The sequence below is a fragment of the Quercus robur genome, chromosome 8 (assembly GCF_932294415.1).
Source record: "Quercus robur chromosome 8, dhQueRobu3.1, whole genome shotgun sequence".
Classification (NCBI taxonomy): Eukaryota; Viridiplantae; Streptophyta; class Magnoliopsida; order Fagales; family Fagaceae; genus Quercus; species Quercus robur.
The window spans coordinates 15,557,725-15,563,787 of NC_065541.1; the positions used below are offsets into that span (position 1 = coordinate 15,557,725).

Genomic DNA, 6,063 nt, shown 5'->3' on the forward strand with positions numbered 1-6,063 from the left:
GTTATCAATGAGAATTTAAGACTAACATGTGATTATCATGAACTTCATAAGAACAAATGGATTATTGCAAGAACATTATGTAATAAACATGTGAACATCATTTGATTTATTTCTAAAATCTAGTATGCTTCAATCCTAATTATCCCATATCATCACAACAAAACATGTTCATTTAACTAGCAATCCAATATAACAAAACAATTATGCAAAGAATGACACTAACAATAATACTTGCATAAAAAGGGAAGAAATTTCACTAGAGTTCTAGAGAATAGGCAGTGAAAGACTTGGTCGTAAACTAAATTAAGGATCACTAGTTGCACAATAATTTTACTCAATTCCTTCCTCTTGAGCTTTAGGAGAATGAGGTTCTTTGAACTGTGAATCCCCCCTCTTCATAGAGGGAGTAGAGGGTATTGTGATGAGATTTGACACACTATTCGTTATAATTAATAATACCAGTCATAATTAATTAACCATAATTGAACATGTCTAGTTCTAATTGTAACTAAAGACATATATTAATCGTTAAAACTTGATTCAACTATAACTTTTAATATAATGGTCCGATTGAACAACATGACACATTGTTTTGATCATTACATTTTCTAGATTTGTTTTATGTGAAGTTTTAGGAAATCCAATGATCAAATTTTAATTTTGACCTCGAGTTGTGAAATGACAATTTTGCCCTTGATTATGTTAATCGAAGGTTGGTAAATAGGGTGTAAGCATGTGATCAGAACATTGCAAACTACCTATTACACGGGTTATTCTACGGTACCCTCATTTATTTTGGAGGTACAGTATCCACCTAAATCTGAACCATACACTCTAATGCTTTTAATCTTGACCATTTAAATAATTTAAGTGGGTTACCGTTCACCGGTATCAAAGGTTAGGGTAAAAAAAAAAACTCTCTCTCTCTCTCTCTCTATCTCTCTCTCAACTTTGCTCCTCTTCGCCAATCTTCACCACGTCTGCCCAAACTCTCAGCTAACCATTTTCATCATTTTTCCTGCCAATCTTCACCACGTTTGCCCTGAACTCTCAGGTAATCATTTTTCATCATTCTTCCTGAATTTTACCCTGTAGGTTTGTGCTTTTGAATGGTGGGTTTAACCATTTTTTTCTCTATTATTTATGTTGGGCCGATTTGAGAGATTTTCTTTCATCTAGGAATTTTGGAGCACTAACATTGGCAAATTTGTGAAATCTTAACTGAAATTTCCTATTCAGCAGATTCCAATTGAAAACAAAACCATTTTCTTCGATTTCCCCCCAATTGTAATCTATGTGAAATTTGCCCCCTAAAATATCCTTTAGCAAATGTATAATGTGAAACTTACAGAGATTTTGATTTTGGTTTTAGTTCTTGGCAATGGATATCTCTGATTCCCAATATGGTTGCCCACCCAACTTTATTTTCTGTTTTTTCATAAGCTTGTAGTGTTAAGTTCTTCATTGAAGTTTTTGTGAGGTGCTCCATTCTAGTCTATTGATTGTCTAGTGTAGTAGTAGATTTGTTAGTTTAGTCTGGATTTTCAGGGCTGGCCCCTCTCTATAATCACATTTTTACAAGTGAAGTGAGGTCTCGTTGTGGATTAGTACAATTGAATTCTGAATGGTCTTATATTTTGTAGAGAGAAGATGTTAATTAAAGGTAGAAAAGAACGCACACCTGAGAGATTTTTACTTTTGCTGATTTACCTGCACCTGAATTACAATGGGTGGAGACGCCACCAGCACTGGTACCTCATCTTGATGGAGCATCCATACAGATTAAAAAACTTTTATATGTGTTTGCAGGATATCGCACACTTGACCATGTGAGAATCTAACAATATCTGAATATTTTGATTGTTCAATATTCAAGTTCAATGCTAGTTTATGCTTCAATAGGACATCATTGGCAGGTTGAATCCTTTTGTTTTTAAACTATGACTGTACTTCTTTGACCCTTATTGAGGCATCACCAGAATATATAAAATGTAAATCAGTCAGATATTGGAATTTATTTTAGACAATTTCAAATCATTGATATTGATGATCTTTGCTTCTGCCTATGTTTATGTCTTGTAGGTGCACTCTCATGTTGACATACACAATTTCACTAGTAATACATGGGGAGGGAGGTTTGATTTGCCCAAAGAGATGGGGTATTCACATTTAGTTTTGTAAAGATATTTTCAGATATTTTATGTTTTTTACAATTCAAGGTGGCTCTAATTGAAATGCAATTAACTATTTGATGAAATGCCTCTATGAGCTATCTATTTAACTGCAAGAGTTTTAGGCTGAGGTTTTGAGCTACTTTACACAGTCATTGATGTACATTCAGTACAAGGAAAAAAATTCAAGTCCATGAGAGATTAGGAACTAATTTTTCATAGCTTTATACATTGCAAACAAGAGTCAGGCTTTGCAATGTCTACCTCATGTTGTGTTTCCTGTGGTTGATATCGTAAATAAGAGTCAGGCTTTGCATTAACCTGATGATGATGATGATTAGATGTTCAGTAGCATGAAAATATAGTATGGTTCCCTTTTTTTTATATAACTACTTGTAGAGGTATAAAATGTAACATGTAATTACTTATCAAAAATTTCATGCAATTGATATGTGAAAGGGACTAGCTAAGCCAATTACACAAGTGACGAAAGAATTGTTTAGCTGAAACCTTGTATGACCAAACTTTGCACAAATGCATGATCCTGCATTGTTAGAATAGCTACACAATATCCATGATGCTGAGTAGTGGTTTGGGAAAAAAAATTATAATTTGAAGTATGTTTCATTCCCAGTTTGCTTGAGAGATTAACACAATCTATTTTTAAAATTCATAGGGTGTTATTGCTTAAACTTTTTTCTTGTTCATCCCCCATGAAATTCATTTCCTAGTGCATTTTATGGTCTTACTGATGCTATTTGTTATATTTAATAGTTTACTAGTTGGATTAGCACCATGTTGTCTGTTTTGAGTTTGTCTTTATTTTTTATTTTTGTTTTCATTTGTGGGTTTGTAATGCAAATTATGTGTTTGATGAAATGGTACTATGAACTGTCTATAAGTTGTAAAGTAATAAGTAATTGATTTGATTAATATGAGAATATCTGTAAAGTGTGTTACTTGAACTAAGTAGCAAGTTTTTGATACGCTAGTGGGTTGGTAATTCATAGCATGCTTTTCTAGTATTGAGTTTCCAATTGCTTCTTTTTCAAACGATTTGCTTCTCAAATGTGTTTCAATTGTTGTAATATGTGATCACAAGCAAGAAATAAAATTGTGAGGTTCTGAAGACAAATAGAAGACAAGAACTAAGAGAAGTTCTGAAGTATAGACTTACTACTAATAAAGACTAGACTTCTGTGATGGTGATATTTAGATGATATACATCCTAAATTTGGCTTGACTCATTTTTTTGTGTTTAATAGTGGTGATGACTTTTATTCTCATTGATGGTACAAGCTGATGATATGTAATTATATTTATTCGGACATCTATTCTTTTCTGGCTAATAGTCCTTGTAATTATTGTATAAAGTTTTGACTTATTTTGGGAGTATCTATAATGAAATTATTATGAAAATTCTTGATATTGGTACTTGGTATGAATTATTTGGATTGAATTGTAAAAAAGGAAAAATCTACAAGTACCTTTGGGTTGTATTTCTCATGCTTTGGACCCTTTTGAGTTTGGGGCATGACAAGTACAATGTTATGTTCCTTTAAATTCTTATTTTACCATTCTTCACCTATCTAATACACTTAATTTACCTTTTGGGTTTCAGGGTCATTTTCAATTTCTATGTTTTTTTCTTTATTATTGATTTTCTCTATTTCTCAATGTCCATTCTAATAAGGGCTTATATATATACCGAAGCAACTAAAAGAAGACAAGGCCATAAATTATATGGCTTAGTTTCAAATCCTAGTAAATAAGTCTTGCTTACACTAAGGAGTTAATGTGGGCTACTATCAGCCACCCATGTGAATGAACAAAGTAGAGAAATGAAAATTGACCTTTTAATAGTCAATTATGTTAAAATTAGGCTTTCCAATATTTTATAAGAACAAATACATTAAGGCCTTAGAATGAGGAGTTTTCAGAAACTAAAAGAAACCTAAGAGAGAGAGAGAGAGAGAGAGAGAGAGAGAGAGAGAGAGAGAGAGAGAGAGAGAGAGAGAGAGAGAGAGAGAGAGAGAGAGAGAGAGAGAGAGAGAGAGAGCAGTGGTTCCATGGCACTATTAATAATAATAATAAATAAACAAAAATTGTCCAACCAATGGGTCCAACTGACCCAACCCAATCCACATGGGTGGATTGGGTTAGGTTGGGTTGAACCCCTATGATGGGTTGGGTTGGATTTTTTTAACCTACCATGGTGGGTTCGGTTGGAAGAATTTCTTAACTTAACCCAACTTGACCCATGCACACCCCTAACTAAGGGTATTTCAGTCTTTATCAAGTTTCTAAGATATTTTTAGATATTCTCTACGTATAGGGGCCATTACAGTCATTTTCTTTTCTAAGCGTATTTTGGTCATATTTTAGGTTTCGTGGTTATTTTAGTCATTTTTTAGGTTTTATGGTAATTTTGGTCATTTTTTAAGTTTCAAGGACATTTGGTAATTTTTTTTTTGTCCTAGGGGTATTTTGGTCATTTTTTTAGGTATCATTGTTATTTTGGTCATTTTTAGGTTTAGGTAATTTTGGTCTTTTTTTTTTTAAGTTTCAAGGTTATTTGGTCTTTTTTTAAGGGTATTTCGATCATTTTTTTTAGTTTTGTGGTTATTTCAATAATTTATTTTGGGTTATTTGGTAATTTTTTAAGTTTTAGGGTTATTCTGTCATTTTTTAGGTTCTAAAAGTATTTCGGTCATTTTTTAGGTTTTAGGGGTATTATGGTAGTTGGTGAAAAAAAAAATAGAACCATCAAATATGACAAAAGTACCACCAAATGTGAGAAATGTACAGTTTAATGTGATATTGGTATTGCCTTATGTGACAATGGTACCATCAAATGTGAGAAAAAAATAATGGAATCATCAAATGTGACAAAAGTACAGTCACATTTGATGTTGGTACTATATAATGTAAGGACAGTACTGTCAAACGTGAGAAAAAATAAATTAAAGTACAACCAAATGTGAGAAAAGTACGGTCAAATGTGATGTTGGTACTGCCTAATGTGACAATAGAACCATCATTTGCAAGAAAAGAAAAATTGAACTATCAAACATGACAAAAATACAGTCACATGTGATTTTGGTATTACACAATTTGAAGATGGCATCATCAAATGTCAAAAAAAATACAAGTACAACTGGATGTGGTAAAAATATTGTCATATGTGATGTTAATACTACTTAATGTGATAATGGAACCATCAAATGTAAGAGGAAAAAAAAATAGGGGAACTAATGAATGTGACAAAAGTACAGTCACATGTGATGTTGATACTACCTAATGTGATGATGGAATTGTCAAATGTGAGTAAAAATTAAAGTACTATCGAATGTGATAAAAAGTACAGTCAAATAAGATGTTAGTACTATTCAATGTAACAATGGAACCATCAAATGTGAGAAAAAAAATAAGGGAACCACTGATGTGAAAAAAGTAGAGTTGCATGTGATATTGGTACTGCACAATTTGAGAATAGTACTATCAAATGTGAGGAAAAATACAAGTACAACCGAATGTGACAAAAGTACAGTCAAATGTAATGTTAGTACTGCCCAATGTGACAATGGAACCATTAAATATGAGAAACAAATAAGGAAACTACCGAATGTGACAAAAGTACAGTCACATGTGATGTTGGTAATGCTCAATGTGACAATGGAACTGTTAAATGTGAGGAAAAAATTGAAGTACCATAGAATGTGAGAAAGGTACAATCAAGTGTGATGTTAATACTGCCCAATGTGACAATAAAATTATCAAATGTGAAGAAAAAAAAATAAGAGAACTACTGAATGTAACAAAAGTACAGTTACATGTGATGTTGATATTGCATAATGTGAGGATGGTACCATCAAATGTGAGAAAAAAAAAT

The 6,063-nt window shown here is 32.3% G+C and overlaps 1 long non-coding RNA gene across 1 annotated transcript; it reads left to right on the forward strand.

Moving 5' to 3' along the window:
• The first annotated feature begins 896 nt into the window (after nucleotides 1-896).
• Nucleotides 897-2,301, forward strand: LOC126694773 (uncharacterized). The gene is made up of 3 exons (XR_007645876.1): nucleotides 897-1,054; nucleotides 1,644-1,829; nucleotides 2,083-2,301. It is a non-coding gene; the product is annotated as an uncharacterized LOC126694773 (long non-coding RNA).
• The last annotated feature ends 3,762 nt before the right edge of the window (nucleotides 2,302-6,063 follow it).